General features: G+C 39.8%; 1 protein-coding gene across 4 annotated transcripts in view; it reads right to left on the bottom strand.

Moving 5' to 3' along the window:
- The window catches only part of GRIP1 (glutamate receptor interacting protein 1), a 762,378-nt gene that overhangs the window by 519,475 nt on the left and 217,723 nt on the right, over positions 1-25,180 (bottom strand). The gene's annotated exons all lie outside the window — the stretch shown is intronic.

Below are 25,180 nucleotides of genomic sequence, written 5' to 3'. Positions count from 1 at the left end.
TGGGACATTTGCAGTGACATGGATGGACCTAGAGTCTGTCATACAGAATGAAGTAAGTCAGAAGACAAAAAACAAATAATTGTATATTAAAGCACATATATGGAATCTAGAAAAAGGGTACAGATCAACGTATTTTCAGGGCAGGAATAGAAATGCAGACATAGACCATTCCACATTCTACATGTGGATACAGAGGGGGAAAGGAGAGGGTGAGATGAATCGAGAGAGTAACACTAACCCATATACACTCCCATGTGTGAAACAGATGGCTAGTGGGAAGCTGCTGAATAACAAAGGGAGCTCAGCTTGATGCTCCGTGATGGGTGGGATGAGGGGGGTGAGGGGGAGACTAAGAGGAAGGAGATTACATGTATACATATAGTTGATTCACTTTGCAGAAACTAACACAACATTGTAAAGCAATTATACTCTAATAAAATAATAAAATTAAATTAAAAAAAAAAGAGAGATGAAGCCTGGTTAAACATGCAACCTTATCTAGTAAGCAAACATTCCTTAAAATATTTCCAACACACAAAGATGTGAGATAAAGTAGGGCTCCACCTGGAGCACTGTCAGTACCCTTCACATCCCTCAAGATATATTTTGAGGTTTACCCTCTATTCCCTAAATTATTTTCTACAGGTATCAGCTCAGTCTCATATCTTTGGACTCAGTTAAGCTGGGTTTAAATATCAAATCTCAACTAGCATTTCATAAAATAAGTCCATCAAGGTGGCCATAGTTAACCAGGCCTCAGAAACTGGGGAGCCATCCCCGCAACCCAAGGACACCCTCATTACTTCTGGGGAACATCTTGGGGTGAACATTCTCTTTTCAAAGACGCCAAGCACAAGGCGTCTTTATATTCCCCTATTCTGCAAAACACATTTGCAAAGGTTACATAGGCAAAAGTATTAAACACACACGTTGAAAACACAGATTTTATTTTTTAAATAGGTATGAAAGTTTCCTATAATCTTCATGAAAGTGAAGGTGTTAGTCGTTCAGTCGTGTTTGACTCTTTGCAACCTTGTGGACTGTAGCCCGCCAGGCTCCTCTGTCCACGGGATTTCCCAGGCAAGAATCCTGGAGTGGGTTGCCATTCCCTTCTCCTGAGGATCTTCCTGATTCATGGATCGAACCTAGATCTCCCCCACTGCAGGCAAATTCTCTACCACCTGAGCCACATAAGCCTAGTCATCTTTGCCAAAATAAGATCATCAGTGATTTTTCTACTTTTGCCCCTATACCACTCCCAACATAGAGATTAATTTCAAGTGATTTGTTATTAGTCCCCTCACTGAAAAGAGGCATATTTTAAAATTTTTTTCTAAAAATAAAAATACATGCCCACAATAGAAAAGTTTTTAAATGAATTATTTGGAAAAATAAACATCTAGAATGCTTGCTGATAACATATTTCTTACTAGCTTATATATATATAACTTACACAATATATAATTACTTATAATCTTATCCTATATAAAATTTTGTACACGCACTACTGAATATGTGTTACACATACAATTTTATGTTGAAAGACTACTCCATAATTCATCACTTGTCTATATTTTAGTAAGTGTTTCTGATCAAGACTTCCTAAGCTGGACCTCAATATCTCCAATTAACCTTGTGTGGCTGTTAGCATTCCCTGCCTTGATTTCCTCTGGTTGTGATGAGTCATAAATGCATTAATAATAAGTATAGCACTTATATACTACCTACCACATTATGAATTCTGAATGACATTAGCTATGAATATTTTTGTAATTATGATAAAATTATTTGGTATATCATTTGAAGGCAAGAAGTTGGAAAAATCAGAACAAAAGAGTGTAAATAAAATAGAAAAATTACAGTAGGACTGATACCAATTTCTCTGATATTACCAGAAATGAAATTTTGTATAGATTTCCAATATTTGGCACATAACAGATACCCAATTATGCTACTGAGTGAATTAATCAATGAATCATAGACCAGTGGCTTTTGGCTCAGGGACACAGATCATATTTTCATTTGTTTCTATGTGTAAGATGTTTCTCTAGAAACTAAATATACATATATATAAAGCCACCAACTTCTTATGTCTTTGAAATCAAGGAATCAGTCTGTAGAACTACTTGATAAAATAAAACAAAGGCTGTTAAAGTGGTTGAAATATCATAAATTTGTATTTGGGAAGAGATTCTTTCATTATCAAACAAAAGTCCTTATAAAACTGTTACAAAATACCAAGTAATAGTGGAAGAGGGGGGGAAATTCCTAAACCAACTTCTGAAATGTGAGCTACTATTTCTGAATTGATAACAAAATGTTTAAATATGAAAAAGATTCTATTATAATAGTATCATAAAGAATAAAATACTTAAACATAATAAAGGAGGCAAAAGACTTGTACACTAACAATAAGAAACATTCCTGAAACAAATTAAAGACACAAACAAGCAGAAAAACCTCCCACTTAATGCATAATAAGATTTAATATTATTAAGATAATACTACTACCTGAAGTAATCTTCAGATTTAATGCAATCCCTCTCAATATCCCAGCAGTGTTTCTTTCAGAAATAGAACAATCTATCTAAAACTTTGTATGGAATTTCAAGTGATTCCCAAATAGTGAAAACAATCTTGAAAAAGAAGAATAAAATGACAGGTCTCATATTTTCTAATTTCAAAATGTATTATAAAACTGTAGTAACCAAAATAGTGTGATACAAGAACAATAGCAAACATGAAAAATAATGGAACAGAAACAGCCCAGAAAAAAACTCTTTCGTATATGGTCATATGATTTTCAACAACAGTATCATGCTCATTCAATGGGGGAAAGGACAGACTTATCAACAAGTGGTACTGGAAAAATTGGATAGTCACATGCAAAAGAATGATGCTGAACTCTTACCTTATAAAAATTAACTCAAGTTGGATCAAAGACCTAAACATATGTGCTAAAACTATAAAATCCTTAAAAGAAAACATAGAGGAAAATCTTCATGACATTGGATTTGGAAATGGTTTCTTGGCAATGCCACCAAAAGCACAGGCAATAAATGACAAACTAAATAAACTGGACTAGTTCAAAATTTTAAACTTCTGCACAGAAAGGATATAATCAACAGAGTGAGAGGCAAATTATAAAACAGGAGACAATATTTGCAAAGCAAGTATCTGATAAAGGGTGAGTATCCGATAAAGGGTGAATATCCAGAATATATAAAGAATTCCTACCACTCAACAACAAAAAATAACCTGCTTTTAAAATGGGCAAAGGGCTTGAATAGACCTTTCTACAAAGAAGGTATACGAATGGCCAACAAGCAAATGAAATGATATTCAATATCACTATTAATGAAGTGTGAATTAAAACCACAATGAAATGACACCTCATGTCCATCAGGATGGCTCCTATCAAACACTCCCCAAAATACCAAATGCTAAGGATCTAAAGAAACTGGAACCCTTATGCACTGTTGGAAATAAAAAATGATATAGCCTTTATGGAAAACAGTATGGTGATTTCTCAAAAATTTAAACATAGAATTATCACATGATTCAGTAATTCAACTTCTGGGTATATGTCCCAAAGAATTAAAAGTTGGATCTTGAAGAGATGCCTGTACAATCATGTTCATAGCAGCTGTATTTACAATAACCAAAACATGGAAGAAACCTAAGTACCTATCAATAGATGAGTGGATAAACAAAATGTGGTAAATACAGGAATGGAATATTACTGAGTCAAAGAAGGACGGAAATTTTGACACAAACTAAAACATGGATGAACTCTAAGGAAATTATGTTAAATGAAATAAGCCAGTCAGGAATTCCCTGGTGGTCTTGTGGTTAGGAATCTATGCTTCCATTCCTAGGGGCTTGCAAGCAATGTGGCATGATCAAAAATAAATAAATAAAAGATACAAGCCAGTCACAAAAGGCAAATGTCAAATACTGTATGATTTCAACTATATGAACTACCTAGAGTAGTCAAATTCACAGACAGAAAATAGAACTTATGGTTGTTGAGGGCTGGAAAGGGAGAAGGGAATTGGGAAGTCATTGTTTAACTGTTTTAGTTCTTCAAGATGAAAAGAATTATGGAGACTGGTTGCAAAACAATGTGAATGTACTTAACACTACTAAGCCCTACACTAAAAAAGTTTCAGATGACATGGAGTTTGGGATGGACATGTACAAACTACTATATTTAAAATGGATAACCAACAAGGACCTGCTGTATAGCATGGTTCCCTGGTGGCTCAGTGTTAAAGAATATGCCTGTAATGCAGGAGACACAGGTTCGATTCCTGGGTTGGGAAGATCCCCTGGAGAAAGAAATGGCAACCCACTCCAGGATTCTTGCCTGGGAAATCCCATGGACAGAGCAGCCTGGTGGGCTACAGTCCATGGGGTCGCAAAAAGAGTCAGACATGACTCAGTGACTAAACAGAGGCTGTGTAGCACAGGAATCTCTGCTCAAATTTAGGTGGTAGCCTGGGTGAGAGGGAAGTCTGGAGGAGAATGAATATATGTAAATGCACGGCTGCATCCCTTTGCTATTCACCTGAAACTGTCACAACATTGTAAATCTGGCTATACCCCAATACAAAACAAAAAGGTTTTTGGGTTTTTTTTTTAAGTTCAGATGACAAACTTTATGTTATATTATGGCATATTTTACCACAATTAAAAAGAAATACATGATTAAAAAATTTTAAGAATAAACACAGAAATATTTCATGATATATTCTTTCTGACTTTAAATTTTAGGTTTCACTTCTCTCTTAAATCATTGTGCAAGTATAAGTTCTGTTTTCCTAACAAAACCATAATTTCCATGGGGTCATGTACTGGGTCCCCTGATTTGGGCCCACAGTAGATTTATAATAAATCTTTGGTAGTTGGCACTAACAAAATTAACATAATAATGTTTGGTTAATCTTCTGTTGAGCCTCGAACATTAATATCCTCTACATTTGTTGAGAGTAATCAGCAGGCAAAGGAGAATTTCCATTCTGCAGGAACATCTATTTCAAAAGACAGAAAATCCTGGACAAGAGAAACTTCATTTAATTCTCTTAATGAAGTGCCCAGAGGACGGCTGGCACTTAATAAAGTCCTTACCTTTTAGGTCTTCAAGGAGGGAATGGTTTGGTATTGAGATACTCTATGCCTCTCCTATAGGAACTATCTGCTTTCATAAGCTGGACTATTCATTGCTGTCCAAATTTGCAACACACATTTTGCTTCTGAACCTTTGTTCACACTGTTTATTTCTCCTGCTTAGCGTCCTCTTGCCTCAACCGAGCAATGCTCACGTCTCATTCCCTGCAGGAAGTATTCCTTGTGATAAACAGTTTGGAGTCTGCTATCTTCGGTGATTGCTACCATCTACAATTCTCACTTGCTAGGATTTCAAAAAGTCTATTATTTATATAGTCCTCTTGTCTCAATAAGACCTAGTCACCAGTTCTGAACAGTCTATCTGACTGTCTTTTTGATATTTCCACTTGAGTATCTCAAAGTCACCTCCATACCGATATGCCCGCAAATTGAATTCAAGATTTTAATCCCACAACTAGGGCCTCTTCCGGTTTTCTTGGTCTTGATGAATGGCCCCGTGATACAAGCCAGAAATCTACAAGTCATCTTCATCACCTACTTTTCTCTCATTCTCAAGATGGGCCTCTCCTGGAATAAAGGTATCTCCTACTTATCTCTGCATCTACCAGCTTCTTGCTATCTCCACCACCAACCTAGTCCAACATGGTTTTAATAGGTTTTATTATTATTTAGGTATGGTCAAGCCAACAGATGTCGAGACAACGGCCATTGAAAGATTGTTTCTTCTCAGCGAATCCTAAGAGAGGAAGTACGTGTCACACCATGGGTTGGGGGGGGGGCACCCAGGCAATCACAGGGGTCCGTCTTGAGGCAGAAGGAGAGGCAGGAACTGTGGGCAAGAGCCTCTACTCTGGTTTCCATGGGAAGGAAAGGGTAAGGCAGGATCAGCCAGTTTATCATCAGCTCATCTGAATAAGCTCAGCAAGCACTGGGGGTACCGGCTGTGTCTGACACCTGGCCTTGGGGTGATTAGGGCAGATGGACAGTGGGCCATGGAGTGAAGGCCCAAGAAAGAAGGTGGTTGGTGGTGCGGACTTAATCAGCTGCTCCCAAAGGGGAACTGACCAGCTTCTAAGCCAAAGCCTTAAACAGGGTCAAGACAGCATTTAAACTTTATTACAAGTATATCACCCTGGACTGTTTACTGTAACAGCCTCCTAAAGGTCTCCCATCCATCATTCCCTTCCATTTCTATAACTTCCCCACCCTCCCCTAAAATCCTTCAGAGGTTCCTACTTTCTCAGAATAAAGATAGAATCCTCTAACATGGTTTATGAACCCCTGAACACCCTGCGGTTCTCACCTCCCCAGGCCCAGTTCCACTCTGCTTCCTCTCACTGTACACTTAGTCCTTATCTGCCTGTTGTCTACCTTGTCATTTGTTCCACAAAAAGGTACTTTCCTGCTGAGAAGACATCGGTTGCAGGAAATCTAATGAACATCCTACATCAATTCCAGTTCTGAGACTTATTTTTACTTGGCGTATTAAACTCTGTTATTCAGTATTAATTAATCACATGCTGCTATCCTTTACACATACTTAGCTGCATCACTATATGAACCCTGAAGGTAAAATCGCTGGATTTATTGCCATAGAAAGAGTAGGTTTCAGGTATACATCTGAAATCTGATTACTGAATCTTGCAATGAAAATAGTCTGCTCAGAAAATCCTTGTTTCCAGGAACTTCCAAGCTAATAGAGGCACAAGTTTTGCTTGAGGATGTGTCTGACGACTCCACCAGGCTGAAGAACATTCTCAGGATCTGATTGCAGCATGTTAGAAACTCATTTCAAGATGAAATTTTTCCTACAGCATTTAAATCGTGGAAAGAGGATATGAGAATGTGCTTTAACTTCTTTTTATTGATGCATTATCATCATTTTAAATAAAACATTTATTGAAGAGGCAGCAAATCAGTTTATTTGATCCTTGGATTTGTCATAATTTCTCCCACTAACTTGAATATTTTGATTCATTTTACCAGCAGACAGAACCAGTCAATAACTGGTAAGATTTACTTTATATATGACTTCCAAAGTCCATGATGCCAAAAACATCACTTTCAATCCGTATGAATGAATGGGCTTTGTGGAAAGACACAGGAAGCGTAGTTGAAAATCAAGTTCTTTTGTTAAAAAAAAAAAAAGTTCTTTTGTAATAACCCTAAACGAGCTCTCTTTATCTCTGAATCTTTGTTTCTCCTTTCTTTCTTTCTTTCCCTTTTCTCTCTCTGTCTCTCTCCTGACTCCCTCACCTCCTGCTCTCTTGACTCTCCCGTTCTTTTAGCTGGTCTGTCACTCAGTTATCCAATAAGAGTTTAATGATCATTTTCTCTATGTGGACACAACACTAGGCCCTGGGGATGAAACAGTGAATAAGACAGAAAAGAGTCCTGTGGTTAGGAAGCTCACAGTCCAAACAAGTGACCCACCATTGGACAATTACAGTCTAGCATGGGAGATGCTATGGCAGGAAAAGTGTAGGGCACTATGAAACCACCTAGGAAGGAAAATAACCTGAACCCAGGAGTCACAGAGGGCTTTCTCAAAGAAGTGACATCTTAGACTATGACATCAAAGAATCAGCCAGAGGGCCATTCCAAGTAAATTTCCATTTAAATAGAAAGGATGCTGACAAAGAGTCTAATGGTAAGTATTCTGGAGTCCATTGGCTCTTGTCTTCGGCCTGCCTAGTTTCTCCCAACTCCCATCCAACCTGCAAACAGTTGCCAAATCCATCTTCCTAAGGCACCACTCAATGTCACATCTCACTTCCAGGATATCTGTGGTGCTCAAGACAGCATCTCACCTACCCTGCATCACCAGTCCCACCTCATCTCCTGGGATAAGCCTCCCACCTTTTACAGACGCCACCAGAGAATACCCAGCGCTGGGAACACTGATACTGGCTCCTTCCTGCTAAGAAGCTCTGAAGCGCTTCTTCTATCTGGTCATTTCTTACATGAACAGAAAGCTTATCGCTCACCTTCACCTTCTCAGTGAAGCCTTTACGGATCCCTCCAGCCTGCACTGACTCCCCTTTCTCTAAACATCTACTGTGCCCCTTTTTTTGAAACCTCCTTTTTTACCCAACACCACAGTTTGTGTTTTTTCATGTCCCTAATGATATTACAAATGCTTTTAGATCTTAAAAATGCTTGTATTACCTCTCCTCCTCACCACCCTCTCTGTTAATACTGTTAAGCTCAGAACATCTCCTGAAGTGAATACAAATGAAGACATATTTTTACCCAGTTCCCAAAAGGCAGGTGTGTGGGCTTGCCCCTAGAACAAACAGACCTACAAGAAACAAAACATCCCTATTTACAGTCCCAGTTCCAACATCTACCAGGTGGCCTTTGCCTTCCAAAGGTGGAGGATAGTGCCCTGGATCAGCAGTACCAGCCCTGCCCCAGCACGAATGGGCCACTATCATCACTCGGCAGTGTCTGAGTCCCTGCTCAGGCACCCAGAAGTCTAGGCACTCACCCCTTCCTCATCCTGTTCGCTTCAGTCCCTCAGTATTCAGGGAGGGGATCAACGCTGATAGCTTGAGGCCCTTGGGAAAAGATGAAAAACGGTCTTCAGCTAAGAAGCTCTAAATGTCCATTAAAACTCTTGCCATTCTGACCACAAACAAAAACAGTCACTCTCTCTTCTTTATTTTCAAGGATCAGCTACATTTTGGCTAGCAGATGTGGTCTAGCAGAGAAAGAAATCAACTAGAAGCCCAGCTTTCCAAGCTCAATTCTGACTCTGCTAGTCTCCAGCTTAATAATTCTGGTCTAGTTTTCTAACATCTCTGTGTCACGATTTTCTCATCTGCAAGAGGAAGGAGATGGGTCCACATAGTATTTCAAGTCCCTTTTCAGTCTCTATTGAGATACATTCTATCCCCCAGGGCATTTATAGATAAGCAGAGCAGTAACTGATTAAAGACAGAAGCACCAGACGGCGTAAGGGGAGACAAAAGAGGAGATGAATCATATCACGAGCCCCACGGATGAACATGAGTTTGGAAAACTATTGTGAGGGGAGGTTAACAGCTCATTCTGGGTACACATTTTCTCTCTAGAAAGTTAGCTGGTAACTCAAGCACTTTGCAGTTCAATCATTCAGCCCTCCTTGTGAACACAGATCTGGGTTCTTGAGAGTTGACTGTACAATTTTCAAGATCTCAGAACAGTTATACTCACAGTCAGGATAGCCCGCTGTCAGATGATGAAACTGTACTATAAGACTTAGTAAAATATCACCCTACTGGATTTGCAGGTAGCAAGGTTTTTATGTGGTTTTGTTGTTTGTTTTCTTTTTTACTGAGGTATAATGGTCGTAAAAGACTCGGACACAACTTCAGCTCAGTTCAGTTCAGTTCAGTTCAGTCACTCAGTCGTGTCCGACTCTTTGCGACCCCATGAATCGCAGCACGCAGGCCTCCCTGTCCATCACCAACTCCCGGAGTTCACTCAGACTCACGTCCATCGAGTCAGTGATGCCATCCAGCCCTCTCATCCTCACTAAAAACAATAGTGGATGTAACATTATACTAATTTTAGGTGTACAATGCAATGATCGCTATTTGCATATGTTGTGAAATGAGCACCATAATAAATTAAGTTAACATCCATCACCCTACATGTAGTTTTTGTTTTAACACTTCATAAGAATGGATTTCAACTTTGTATCTTGAAATCACAGATCCTGATGCAGTTTTAGCTTGAGATGGGAAAGGGATATACCAGACATAAAATATTTTCAGTGAAACCAAAGGGCATTTTCAGGAATATTTAGAGGTGCCTCTTGGATGCTTAGGACATCAGGAATATCCCTTCAAGTGTTACTGAATAGAGTTAGCAGACAAAGAAATTCAGAACACGTTTTCTTAAAAGCACATCTTTCTGATATAAAAATATGTAAATATATTTATTTACTATTTTCAGATAGGAGCAGTCAGTAAATCATATTGCTTTCCTTCCTTCCTCCCTTCTTTCCTCCTTTCCTTTCTTCTCTTTTTATTTAACGAGAAAAGGAAAATCTGACCTCTCTCTGAGTAATGTCTCTCCTTCTGGACTTCCTAGCTTTATAATTTCTCTCCCTGACTTCTTTAATATCTCTGAAGCTTGATTTGCAACTAACAATGTAGGTGAAGTATCTAGCGTGATACCTGGGATCTTATATTGACTTATTTATTCATATTGACCTCATGCCAAAAGCAATTTGAGGGACTACCCGGCCAATAGTAAGTGCTAAAGAAATGTTAATTTCCTTCCTCTCCTCCCTGGAGATCCAACCAGTCCATCCTAAAGGAGATCAGTGCTCCGTGTTCACTGGAAGGACTGATGTTGAAGCTGAATCTCCAATACTTTGGCCACCTGATGCAAAGAGCTGACTCATTTGAAAAGACCCTGATGCTGGAAAAGATTGAGGGCAGGAGGAGAAGGGGATGACAGAGGATGAGATGGTTGGATGGCATCACTAGCTCAATGGACATGGGTTTGGGTAGACTCCGGGAGTTGGTGATGGACAGGGAGGCCTGGTGTGCTGCGGTTCATGGGGTTGCAAAGAGTCAGACACGACTGAGCGACTGAACTGAACTCACTCTATTTAAATCACTCCTAATTTTGTTGAGAGGGAAGGATAAACTGAGAAGCAAGAAGAATTTTGGAATAAAGGGTATGGAGATAAACTATTAGTGATACAGCCTTTCCCCATCTGAGAGAACGACACCCTTTCACAAGCAAGACACAGCACATCTGCAGTGGAAACAGGAGGCTACACATCAAAGTAGGAACATTGGCAAGTGCCTCTGTCTCTGAGAAAAGAGGAAGTTTGGGGCAGGAGGATGTTTTCAAGGCTAGAACAGCTGTCCATCCACGAGCTCAGCTGCCCAAAGCCAAAATATAGTTTTATTATAATTACATTTGAAATTTAGACAGCCTTTTAATACTTCAAACAGCTAACCAAATCATCATCGCGCAGGGCCCCCCAGTCGTCCTGCAGATTTGACCAGCTGGGCCCTTCTGGAAGTGACTGTGATGCAGCAGAAATCAGAAGCTGCAGATGAAGAGTGCTTCGGCACACCAACTTCAACACTCTGGACTGTTTCTCTATACATAACGTGGGCTAATTTAAGTTCCATTTCAGCTCTAGAATCAATGCCATGGAAATGGGGTAACATCACCAAGTACTCACTGGTACTTAGCTAAGTAGGATCTTGGATCCTTTTTCCTTGTTCTCTGAATTGTTGTCTTTTTATACAATTTCTCTTCCTCATGTTAAACAAGCAAACTGTGAAAAGACTAAGCAGTCTTCCTTTAATCCCAAAGTATCTGCATTTTTTAGGGTGAAAGTGCGTCTTCACAGAATCATATTTGTAAACTATACAGAAAACCAAACTATCTGCAGCCACTCTGGAAAAATTTATGGATGTTGCTTCAAAAATTAAAAATAGGGCTACCATATGACCCTGCAATCTCACTCCCGGGCCTCCATCTGGAAAAGAGGAAAACCCTAATGAGAAAAGATACACGAACCCCAATGTGTATAGCAGCACTATTTATAATAGCCAAGACATGGAAACAACCTAAATGTCCATCAACAGACGAACGGATGAAGAAGATGTGGTGCGCATATACTGTGGAATACTGCTCAGCCACGAAAAGAATGAAATAATGCCCCTGCAGCAACACGGATGGACCCAGAGATGATCGTACTAACTGAAGTGAGTCAGACCCAGGAAGACAAATACCATATGCTATCACTTCTATGGAATTTAAAATGTGATAAAGTGAACTTATTTATAAAACAGACTCACAGAGATAGGAAACAAATTTATGGTTACCAAAGGGTAAGGTGGGGGGGCATAAATTAGGATTTGGGGATTAACAGATATACATTATTATATACAAAATAAGTAAACAATAAGCACCTACTGTATAGGAGAAAAAAATGGCAATCCACTCCAGTATTCTTGCCTAGAGAATCCTATGGACAGAGGAGCCTGGTGGGCTGCTGTCCACAGGGTCACACAGAGTCAGACACAATTGAAGCAACTTAGCAGCAGCAGCAGCATAGCACAAGGAGCTGTGTTCAAATCCTACAGTAAACCTTAATGTAAATGAATATATACATATATTTATATATATAACTGAATCTTTCTGCTGTATTCTAGAAACTAACAAAACATTGTAAATCAAATATACTTCATAAAAAAAAAACCTATCATGACAGGTCACACCATTCACAATTCTGACTTCTTCACAACTAACATTCCTTTTCCTCATCACATCATCATGCATTAGAGTCATACCTCTAAACAGACGGGATACAATTTTGAATAAAAAAATTCAGTTGCAGTTTTTTTAGGGGGAAAGTCTTCCATAAATAGACCCAGTAACTTCAGTTGAGAAGGACTAGGTCAAGACTCCGAAAAGGTTTGTCTGTGGAAACACAAATTCATTCTTCCATTTTTGGACACCTTTTTGTACCTGCTTTAGTGATGAAAATTATGTCTCACATTAGCTGTGCCAGGGATTCTCGAAAGTAAGTTTGATGCCTCTCCAAAATTGCAGTATGATTAGCTTTAAATCAGGAAAGAGGCCAAGACTTACTTATCAAGCTAAGTTAGCAGCCTTCCTAAGAAGTTAAATTGGAGGTCAAGGAAAAAGAAAAATGTCATTTAGAATGAGACCACAGTCTAAAACCACCTCTTAATACCTTTCAAGGTTAGGCAGAATTTTTAATCACCCCAAATAATAATTAAATTAAAAATGCTTATGTACACAAACATAACACAGTATTGCATACCTTGAAATAAATTTGGATATTTTTCCAATCAGTGTAAATATATATAAATTTTATAACTGTTTAGTTTGCTTAAATGTATTTTTCCAAACACCAATTAGAGATAGCAACTCTAATGATCTTGAAATATTTACTTGATACGTTATTAATGGGAAATCTGGACCAATTCCCATGTATTTCAACTAATGACAAAAGATATAAAGTGACTCCATTTATAATTCAAAGCCTGAAGTCACTGCAAGTAAAACAATTTGCTGTTAAATATTGCAAATCATTAGTGCTATCAGCATATATGTCTTTGGAGAATAGCTTCACATCCTAACACAAACCAACCTCCATTTATTGCAAACATAAGTAAGTAAAACACGCCATGCTGGCAGAATACATCTTACCCCTCCCATACAGCCACTCTTCTTGTTAAAGTTCCCCCTTGATAAATAGGAAAAGTAACAGATGATTAAGATGCTATTGGCTCAGAGTTTGGATCTCATGGGTCAAATACGGGGGCAGGGGGGGCTTTTTCTTCTGATTGGGAGCATTCTCAAGATACCATGAGAGAACTCTCTACATGAACAACAGGTAAAGGAAATTTCTCAATCTTTCCATTGCTGTGGAGCTCATGTTCTTTGAAGATGCTCAAATACTTCTGTAAATATCTCCAAATCTTTCTTACATGGGGCAAGGTGTCTTTCCTTAAGACTTTATCATTACCTGTCAGCTGCCAGTGACACCTTTGACACTTGGCTTCTTTGCTAAACTAAATGTGAAAGTCGTTCCCACAGTGAATTATAGAGTAACTGGCAGTGCGAACTGGATGACTGAACTTCATTTTTGAAATTTATCTTTCTTTTTCTCCTTACATAATCAAAAGCTCAAGTATCCGAGGGAGCCATTTTAACAACTCTGCTCTTAAGTAATAATTAAAGCTGCTGCTACACAGGAGTTTTATGTCTTTATAAATGTCAGCTCAATTCTAACGAATCCCAGCTTCTCGCTACCACGTCCATGAATATATAAAATTCTGAATATATAAAATTTTGAAATGTCTTTTCGCCATCTACACACTTATAAATCATGAGCCAAAGTTAAAACCCCAATCAAGTGTGTACCTTTGATAAATTCCTGAGCTAACAATTACTGGCATGCATTCTAACTCCAGAGTTATTCTCCAATTATTGAGAATAAATATGATGCTGAGCATGCAGAAAGACTTCAACATCTGAAGTTCGACTGCACTTATTCCATAAGAATATAATTTGAGAATTCATGAATATGATTAGCTCCTCTCATTGGAAATTTAAAAATATACATTCAAATCTATCATTTCTAACTAGATATTAAAAATAGGTTATTTTTCTGACTCATGTAATTACTAAAACATGTCTGACTCTATTAGAATTAATAAATAATGATAAACCATTTCAAACTCTTTGGATTGACAGGGATAAGAAAGAAAATAAAGTGAGAAAATCCATAAAGCAAAGGCTTATTGAGTGCTTGCTGGATGCTACATATACACTGGGGATATAAATACAAATAAGGTATACTTGGACCCTTGATGTGCAATGTTCTGAGAACAGACTGTAATAAAATGGAAATGTGCACTGAGATAGAAAGCATGGATGAATATTTTATATTAGTTACTCCAGGAACAGTATGAAGGAGGGCTCTGTGAGAATTAGCCTTTACTAAGCATTGATTGGACACCAGGTTCTTTAATTCCACTGTTTCATGGAATCCGCACAATAATCCTATATATCACTGTCTCCATTTCTTGGCTAAGGAAAGGAGAAAAAGAAAAAATAAATGATTTGGCAAACTCACATTGTTAATAACTGGTAAGACTGGAATTTAAATCCTGCCTGGGTCACACTTCAGTTCAGTTCAGTTGCTCAGTTGTCTCCGACTCTTTGTGACCCCATGAACCGCAGCACACCAGGCTTCCCTGTCCATCACAACTCCCAGAGTTTACTTAAACTCATGTCCATCAAGTCAGTGATGCCATCCAACCATCTCATCCTCTGTCGTCCCCTTCTCCTCCCGCCTTCAATCTTTCCCAACATCAGGGTCTTTTCAAATGAGTCTCTTCTTCGCATCAGGTGGCCAAAGTATTGGAGCTTCAGCTTCAGCATCAGTCCTTCCAATGAATATTCAAGACTGACTGGTTTGATCTCCTTGTGGTCCACGGGACTCTCAAGAATCTTCTTCAGCACAGTTCAAAAACATCAATTCTTTGGTGCTCAGCTTTCGTTACAGTCCAACTCTCACATACATACATGACTACTGGAAAAACCATAGCTTTGACTAGATGGACCTTTGTTGTTAAAGTAATGTCTCTGCTTTTTAATATGCTTTCTAGGTTGGTTGTAGCTTTTCTTCCAAGGAGCAAGTGTCTTTTAATTTCACAGCTGTGGTCACCATCTGCAGTGATTTTGGAGCCCAAGAAAATAAAGTCTCTCACTGTTTCCATTCTTTCTCCAGCTATTTGCCATGGAGTCATGGGACCAGATGCCATGATCTTAGTTTTCTGAACGGTGAATTTGGCCAGCTTTTTCACTCTCCTCTTTCACTTTCATCAAGAGGCTCTTTAGTTCCTCTTCACTTTCTGCCAAAAGGGTGGTGTCATCTGCATATCTGAGGTTATTGATATTTCTCTCAGCCATCTTGATTCCAGCTTGTGCTTCATCCAGCCCAGCGTTTCTCATGATAGACTCTGCATAGAAGTTAAATAAGCAGGGTGAAAAATATACATCTTTGACGTACTCCTTTCCCAATTTGGAACTAGTCTGTTGTTCCATGTCCAGTTCTAACTGCTGCTTCTTGACCTGCATACAGATTTCTCAGGAGGCAGATAAGGTGGTCAGGTATTCCCATCTCTTTAAGAATTTTCCAAAAAAAAAAGAATTTTCCACAGTTTGTTGTGATCTACACAGTGAAAGGCTTTGACATAATCAATAAAGCAGAAGTAGATGTTTTTCTGGAATTTTTTTGCTTTTTTGATGATCCAGAGGACATTGGCAATTTGATCTCTGGTTCCTCTGCCTTTTCTAAATCCAGCTTGAACATCTGGAAGTTCGCAGTTCATGTATTGTTGAAGCCTGGCTTGGAGACTTTTGAGCATTACTTTGCTGGTGTGTGAGATGAGTGCAATTGTGTGATAGTTTGAACATTCCTTGGCATTGCCCTTATTTGGGACTGGAATGAAAACTGATCTTTTCCAGTCTCCAATCTTTCCAATGGCATGAACGTGCTGTGAAAGATGCAAAATGAAATATGAACAACCTATGTACAGCCTGACCAATACATGGATGCCGCTACAAATTAAAACTCATAGGGCTGATGCAAGAACGATCTGTGAGATGGCGCCAAAGACAGGAACATGACTATCCCCATGACCCAGGGGGCCGGCAACATGGAGAAACTTCAACATGTTCTCTTATGGACTTCATTCCCACAGCACTTTGTGAAAAGAAATTACTTGTTCTTAAATTACAGTGACCCTCTTTGTCAACATCGCCACTCTCTGAAGTGACGCTTTCAGGCTATTCTTCCTTTTCCATCTGCTTTTTTTTTAGGGTGTGCTGTGAGGGTGGTAGCAGGGAAGAAGGCTGGGGAGAAATCACATTGGTTATCAAATGTCTTGACTTCCCTGGAGGCTCAGATGGTAAAAACGTCTGCCTACAATGCAGGAAACCTGAGTTTGATCCCTGGGTAGGGAAGATTCCCTGGAGAAGGAAATGGCAACCCACTCTAGAACTCTTGCCTGGAAAATCCCATGGATGGAGCAGCCTGGTAGGCTATAGTCCATGGGGTCGCAAAGAGTCGGACACAACTGAGTGGCTTCACTACTACTATTAAATGTCTGAAACTATGTTTCTAAGCCATTAAGACTGAGTTGGAAATATTAAGCTTTATCAGCTGCTACTGTACACAAGGCACATCATATAACTGGTCATATGCTATTAGTCACTTTCATGCACAGCCCTATCTTCTGGGAATGAAACTACTCTCTAAGCAAGTTGATTTTTAGAAAAGACAGCTTTACAACTGTTAAATCTGAAGCCAAACGGAGCAAAAATACATCTTGGCATAGTTTGTTCTGTATGAGTCTGTATTATCAAGTGAGAGATTCAATATTCCCACTTTATAGGTAAGAAAACTAAGGGCATGAAGAGAAATGACAAGTATGCTTTCACAGACTTTGGGAATGTCAGATTTGGTTCTTGAATCCAAGCCTGCTGACACACATTACTTAATGCTTTATCTTCCTTCTTTAGAAAGTTCTTTTTTTATTTACTAGTATATTTTTGAAGGCTAAAGCATTTACAAATCAATGAGAAAAAGCCAGTATTTCACCATGTTGCTACAAGAATATCACAGATTATGTTATTTTAAGGTAGCAAAAGAAAAACCTGAGGTTCTTATCATCTCCAGTGCTGATTACTAAATACCAACACAGAAAACAGTGTTTTGATGACATGAATAGAACTAGCTGGAATCTGCTACAGCAGTGCTCTCCAAAATGGGTTCCATAAAACAACTCCCTTATTGTTCCAATATGTTTGTGAAACGTGAAATATCTTATTCTCATCACGCAGATTCCTAGTGCACTCTGGTATATAAAAGTTTGATAAGTCTTATAATGTAAAAGAACCTGTTTGACATTATTTAATTCAGAGTGCTTCAGATAATGAAAGCAAAACAATAGAAGTGGTTCAGTCTCAGTGATTGAAAGCCCAGAAAGTTTTATAACATTTCTAGATTCAACTCCAAACAATTAGTTAAATCAAAAGTCAAACCAAAGATGGATTTTATAGGATTTCCATTTACTATACTTTGTCACATAAAAACAGTGCCTACTCTGAGCCGGGTGTTCTCCAAGGCCAGGGGTAGCAAGGCAGCTGAAACTAGGGTGTCAATCACAATGAATTTATAGTAAGTGGCTGACTAAAGCATGGTGTTCAAAAATACTGCATGCCTGTGCCTAGTTTGCAAGAGAAGAAGTACCACGATTGACTTGTAGTGTCTGCCACAGACACAGAAGTGAAGAATGGAGGCATGTGGCCATATATTGTTCATTCACAAACTAGGGAGTGGAGACACCTAAATGAACAAACTGGGACATCCCTGGCGGTCCAGTGGCTAAGACTCCGTGCTCCCAGTACAGGAAGCCTGGGTTCAATCCCTGGCCAGGGAACTAGATCCCCCATGCTGCAACTAAAGATGCTGCTTGCTGCAACTAAGACCCGACACAGCCAAATAAATAAATATTTTCAAATCAATAAATGAATGAACTGTGGCTCCTGACTTCAAGAAGCTCATCTGGGGTAGGGAAGAAGAAGTACATCATCATCAAATTTCAACACAGATAAGAATAAGAATGAGTGAGGGCATGCTTAGTCCTGTCCAACTCTTCGCAACCCTAGGAACTGCAGCCCACCAGGATCCTCTGTGCCCACTGTCCATGGGATTCTCCCTGCAAGAATACCAAAATGGGTTGCCATTTCTTCCTCCAGGGCATTTTCCCAACCTAAGGATTCAATCAACATCTCCTGTGTCTCCTGAGCTGCAGGCAGATTCTTTACCCCTAAGCCACCAGGGTAACTCCAGGAATAAGACCAGAAGACTATAATAGAAAGAGGAGAGAAGTGATCAGCTGGCTTCAAAGATTAAGGGCTACCTGATCTGCATCTTGAAAGATAAGTGCAAATTCATCAAGTGTGCAGACAGGACGGAGTATCCAAGGTGACACTATAGTTTGAGGCAATAGTAACATGAAAAATGGGGGGGGGGGGTGGAATCACAGCACACTCACGGGGCTCTTGGCCATTCATCGTAGCTGAAGCACGGGGATTATGGAGGGTGCACTTTCCAGCTTTCTTTTGATCATATTTTCTAGGGTAACCCTTGAAACAATTTTCATCATGTGCTTTCTGTTTGTTTTGTATAAATATATGTTTTTCACTATCAGTACTGTGAAGTTATTCAGCCTGGTAAAGGAAAGAATGTTCTGTTTCATGAACCAACATGGTTAAGAGAGGATTACTATATATACAAGAGATATTTTTTATTCTAATTTTCAAAATGACCAGTATGCTCTTAACTACAACAAAGTTCCACATATTTCAGAATACATATGGTACCCTTACTGCTTCTTTGTGATAATTTACTTTCATCACCATGGTAAGTTTTATGACTCTGATCTTTGTATGTTTAAGAAGTTAGGATGAATATGAATTGACTTTATGTCATGTCTCAGAACCTCTATTAAAAATATAAATCATTCAAATTGACATTTTTTCCATGGCATTTTGTCTCTTCTGCAGATTGTAACTGTTAGCAGCCTTCCCACAGATGGAATACTAGATAACAATGTCCACTTTTCTCCTTGGAAACATTTCATTTTCTTATAGAGAAAGGTGAACGTAAAACAAAATATAGCGAGACAGCAAAAGAGACACAGATGTAAAGAACAGACTTTTGGACTCTGCGGGAGAAGGCGAGGGTGGGATGATTTGAGAGAATAGCATTGAAACATGCATATTATCATATGTGAAACAGATCGCCAGTCCAGGTTCAATGCATGAGACAAGGTGCCCAGGGCTGGTGCACTGGGACGACCTGAGGGGTGGGATGTGGAGGGAGGTGGGAGGGGGTTTCAGGAGGGGGAACATATGTACACCCATGGCGGATTCATGTCAATGTATGGCAAAAACCCCTACAATGTTGTAAAGTAATTAGCCTCCAATTAAAATAAATTAATTAAGTTTAAAAAATGGTCAAGAGCCCACTTTTGAAAGGGTCTTGAGACCATCATCTGATACAGGTGGCGGTAAGTTTCTTTCAGAGTTGCAGTTAAGGGCAGTCATCCCTTTACATTTAAAACAAAGTCCTTGACTCTAAGCAGACATGACTTGAAGCAAATTTAAACATGAAAAATGACCTCGTGGCATATAGGGGTATACAAGGGAAGTACTGATGGAAATGGAGGAAAAGCTTGTCCCTGGAACAAATATCTAGGACTTTAGTGTTAATTCAGTTGTCGTTTTTGTTGCTGTTGGTTTCAGAGAGATTCAGTATATCAGAGCTATTCCTTGAAAGAATGAGATAACAGAGCCCACTGACAAATTAACAGCATAACCATCATGAGTGACCATTTCTACCTCATTTTTCTATTACCCAATTCCTGTGACTTGTGCAAATATATAATTTCCCCTAACAATTTCTATTATACCCTGCACACCTTTGCACCACCACTTTGTTTGGGAATATGAGGCTTATTTAGAATAGGCATTCACCACTGTTATAGATAAATAAGCCAGAAGCAGAACAACTTTTGACTCCAGGATATGAAATGCGACAAATTACCTGGAAATAACAAAATGAGGCTGTAAAGACTAGGATAAATATTCCCGGCATTTTCTGAAAAATGCCAGTGTTAGCCATCACAGATGGCTACAGGCCAGTTAGTTCCTTTGGCCTCGTTGTAGGATCCATGGTTTCCTTTTAGGAGGCAGGTTTTATTGTTGCCAAATACATGTAAGTCTGTTCTGAACCATTATTCAAATTTAATATTCATTTCTGCTTACAGATATATTCAATGCGTGAATTAATAAAAGATAATACAAGAGGAAAAAAGGCTCTGAATGAAACAATTTTCTCAGACTTAGCAACAATCCATCTACATAGAGTAACAAAAAATAGTAACAACAAAAAAATCCTTATCTTACTGAGCTATCGAATTCTGTTCTCTGTTGGAGGCCCATCAACGCATTTAGCAAAAACAACCAGAATCCTATAAGTATTGGTAATTACAACTATATTAACCCCTGAAAATGGTTTTGACAAGATCAGTGCCAATGTAGGCAACTCCTAAAACCAGCACCCTGTGGGTGATGCAGGCCTCAGTCAATGTCCTGAGAATGCTGATTTGCAAGTGGCACCTGGTTGGATTTGGGAGAGAATACTTGGGTCTTAGATCTCCTGAACGCCACATTAATATAATCCCACTCAATCACGAACAAACTTTAGACGGAAACAAACAAACTTTCCATCTAAAGGTCCCCAATCACCACCCATCTGCTGCCAGTCTTGATGTCCTCAAGATGGCAAGGCTATGTTAGACATAGGAACTTTGATGACCCACGTGCGTGGGCTGGGATCACCACCCTCCTTTGGGAAGTCACTCTTCAATGTTTAACTCACAAACTTTCCAAAAACTATATTTGAATGTAAGGTCCTCATATCCTTAGTCTGGAATCTAAAACAGAGCTTGTAAGGATAAATAATTTATTGGAAGAGCCAGGGCTTCTAGGGTGCAACTTGCTCAAAACCCTGGGCTTTGGAGCCTGCCAGAGCTGGGTTTATGCTTTTGTTCATCACTGACGGGCTGTGTGAATGACTCAGCACGGTCTCCTCTCCTGGGACAGTGATTCCTCTCTCTCAGAGCTGTCATAAAGATTAAACGTGAATCTCAGCCCAACTACCAAACACACGCTTGCCCTTAGCACATACCTCTCTTAGCATCTCCGTAGCTGAATTGTTTCTTTGTTTAAATAGGCTGTCCATCCCCTGATTCTGAGCTCCCTGCTTGCTGGTGTCCTGACTGGGCCACAGCTGTACCCTGGCCCAGGTGCACTGCTTGGTTTATAGCAGACTCAACCTATGCTTTACATGAAAGGAAGAGGAGGCAATTGTCAGTGCTTCTCCAACTATAATATGCATATGAGTTACCTGGGGCTCTTGTTAAAAAGCATATTCTCATGAATCACCAACCAGAAAGTGTGAAAGTGTTAGTCGCTCTGTCGTGCCTGACTCTTTGCAACCTCGTGGACTGTAGTCCACCAGGCTCCTCTATCCACGGGATTTCCCAGGCAAGAATACTGGGGTGGTTAGCTGTTTCCTTCTCCTGAGGATCTTCCTAACCCAGGGACTGAATCCAGGTCTCCCACATTGTAGGCAGATTATTTACTGTCTGAGCCACCAGGGAAGGTAAGCCTCAAAACATTTCATTTCTGACAAGCATCCAGAGAGATGCATGCTGCCAGGATCGCACTTGGAGTAACTAAGTGCTAGTTTCTTCTCCTGTCCTTTCTTTTTGGACCCCACAATATTCCGTGAAGTGGCAACAGGGAGTTATTTGTGAGCAGCTCTTTGATGGCTGTTACCCTTAGCCAAGGGTTTTCCAGGTGGCGCCAGTGGTAAAGAACCTGCCTGCCAATGCAGGAGACAAGGGAGACGCAGGTTCAATCCCTGGGTCAAGAAGATCCCCTGGAGGAGGGTATGGCAATCCACTGCAGTATTCTTGTCTGGAGAATCCCAAGGACAGTGGGGCCCAGCAGGCTATGGTCCATAGGGTCGCACAGAGTCGGACATGACTGAAGCGACTTAGCACACACCCTTAGGACAACAGCATCCTTTGCCGGATGCAAACACAGAGGATGGGGACACACAGGATTATACTGTGTGGGGATTATTTGCTGATATATCGCTACCTTATTAGGACAAGCTATTAAGTGAACTCGTGTTAATTGTCAGAAAATAAAAAGCTCCTTAAGGAACAATGAACAGTTTCACTATACTTCTAGAGGGCGACACTATATAATAATGTGTTAGTACAAGGTGGAGAAGGAAATGGCAACCCACTCCAGTGTTCTTGCCTGGAGAATCCCAGGGCGGGGGAGCCTGGTGGGCTGCCGTCTAGGGTCACACAGAGTCGGACATGGCTGAAGCGACTTAGCAGCAGCAGCAGCAGTATAAGGCACAAATTTACAAATATGTGACATTTAATACCATGGACTTCAAACAGGTGTCATTCCCTCCACCACAGTTACGTTAACAGAATGAGTATTTATAAATAAAATAGGCCAGAAATGCACACAGCCACATTTGCAAAGGAAGCTGTCATCCAGTTACCACATGGCGCCATCTGCTGGACAGATCCTAACGTGCAGGGTAAAAAAATGCAGGGTAACCCGCTGGGAATAATAAAAGATTTCTGCAGCTTTTCAATGAGACTTATGCAAATCAAAGCAACTTCCTATTGTCTTGCACTATTTTATTCGGAGAGAATATTGTACAGCATCTATGTCCTTTTGCTTAGAAAAGTAGAACAGTTTTAAAAAGATATGCCTATTGATACAGGACTAAAGATTGAATCCAGAAATCCTCATGTGGTCAGGGAGAAGAAAGAACTGCTTCCTTATTTCAAAGAAAATCTGGTTTTCTTGGAAACACTGGAGTTCAAATGACTCTTAATCAACAAAATACTAGTGCACATTATTTTTCAGCACCCCCAGCAAGAAATAGATATACCAATAGAAAATATAAATCCTATTCGAGTTCACCGTGGACACAAGTTCCCCTTGAGCCTTAACACTGATCAAATTCTTTAGCACAAATGACAAGAAAGGAATGATGGGAAAGATGGGAGGCTTAGGCAAGACTTTCGCATTGACATCTTTCAAGGAAAATGCAACTTGCTGAATCAGAGTAGTAATATAATTTTGAAAGGACCTAACAACTTCCTGTCCGATATACACTCAGCCTAGTTGCGAGAGCTGATCACGTAGGACTCAGGTAGTCTTCCATTTTAAAGAATTAAGCAGATGAGTTTAACTGGACATATTAAAGAATAATGATTAGTGCTGTGAAATATCTACTTTGGAATGTTAAGAGAAAATATACGTAACCAGGTCCTTTTAAGCAAATTTCTATAGAGGATCTCAAAGGGTATTACTGGCTTTCATTCAATGACCCTCAGAATGGCTCTACTGAGGTTTTCCAAAGATTCAGAAGTGGAAACTATGAATAAAATATGGATCAATAAAGTATCTTACAGCTCCTTTAGAGGAACATTAAGTGAATTGCCTGAGGTCACAAAGTCCTAACAGTGAGGGGAAAAAAAAAAAAAAAACCCTGGGTCTCAGATTCTAGCTGAAAACATCTAAAGCACTTTTTCCTGTAGAATTCTTCTTGGGGGACAATCCCATAACTAATTTAAATAGCTTTCTGGGGTACATTAATTATGTATGCTATTTGTATGCCAGGCCTCTGCAAAGGAGAAAATGGCTTCCTTGCTACTCATAAATGGACTGCTTTCCTCTTAGTGAGACGAAAGCGCTCCAAAAGGCTCTTGGAAGGAAACAGCAGCGAGGCCAGGAGGGCTGGGAGCTCACGTGGAGCACAGATTTTTCATGCAGCTGTCTTGTCTCATCTTGTGGGATTGCCTCAGTAGTCGGGAAAACTGACCTTTCTATCCAACTCTCAAGGCTCCTCCGCCACCCCCACCTGGGCCTTCACCATCCTCAGCGGGTGGATTCCCAACTATACATTTTCACAAACTAAGCACTGCCAGAAGGCCCAGCTGCACTGGAAGGGAAGCGGCACTACATTCCATCTCTCCAAATGGTTAAGGCAGCAAACCCTTCCCTGTTTGCATCCATACGAATTTCCAATACGTGGCAGTTTCAAGAATGCTGAACCAGAGTTTGTGAGCACACTCTCACAGGGCAAGATGATGAAACTTAGGATATGGAGCGCTATGGCTTGAAAGACTGAAATTCCAAAACAAACACATTCTAAGCTTGTTAGGAAAAGTATTCCTGATGGAAACAGGGCCTCTGATAAAGCTTAGAAAATTTAGGAGAATGTTATTTTAAGTGCTTAAGTCTAGAACTCTACCCACTAGACTGAAACAAAAGCTAACTAAAACTTTCTCTCCTTTCTAGCCAAATTAAATCACTTCCTGTCCCCAAGCGCATCTCTGTAGTTTCAAGCCCCACTGTAACTGTTCTTGCCGTTCATTCTCTCAGTCACTCATTCCAGCACACATGCACTGAACAAAATTAATATTTAATATTAAGGCCACCTTTGAGTCAGGCACGGTTCCAGGTGGTAAGACAAGAGCAGTGTCCAAGATAAATATGTCCCTGGACTCATGGAGTTGACATCTAGGAGGGTGGGACAGACAGTAAATAATAAACCAATAAATCTACCAGGGATGAATTACTTAGGGAAGAAAGATAAAGCAAAGTACGGAGACAGAATGATGAGACAGGTGTGTCTATGTCATCAGGGAAAGCCTTTCTGGTAAAGTGACATCTAAACAGAGCTCTGGAGGAAGTGAAGGAGAGAAAGGTATAGTTACCTGGAGGGGCATCCCAGGTAGGGGGAAATCAAAGCTGAGAACTGTTGCTCAGCAAGTTCAAGCAACAGTTAGGAGGCTGCTGGTGCCCCCTGATAGAG

The sequence above is a fragment of the Ovis canadensis genome, chromosome 3 (assembly GCF_042477335.2).
Source record: "Ovis canadensis isolate MfBH-ARS-UI-01 breed Bighorn chromosome 3, ARS-UI_OviCan_v2, whole genome shotgun sequence".
In the NCBI taxonomy this organism is placed as follows: Eukaryota; Metazoa; Chordata; class Mammalia; order Artiodactyla; family Bovidae; genus Ovis; species Ovis canadensis.
This window is presented reverse-complemented; position numbering and strand designations above follow the sequence as displayed.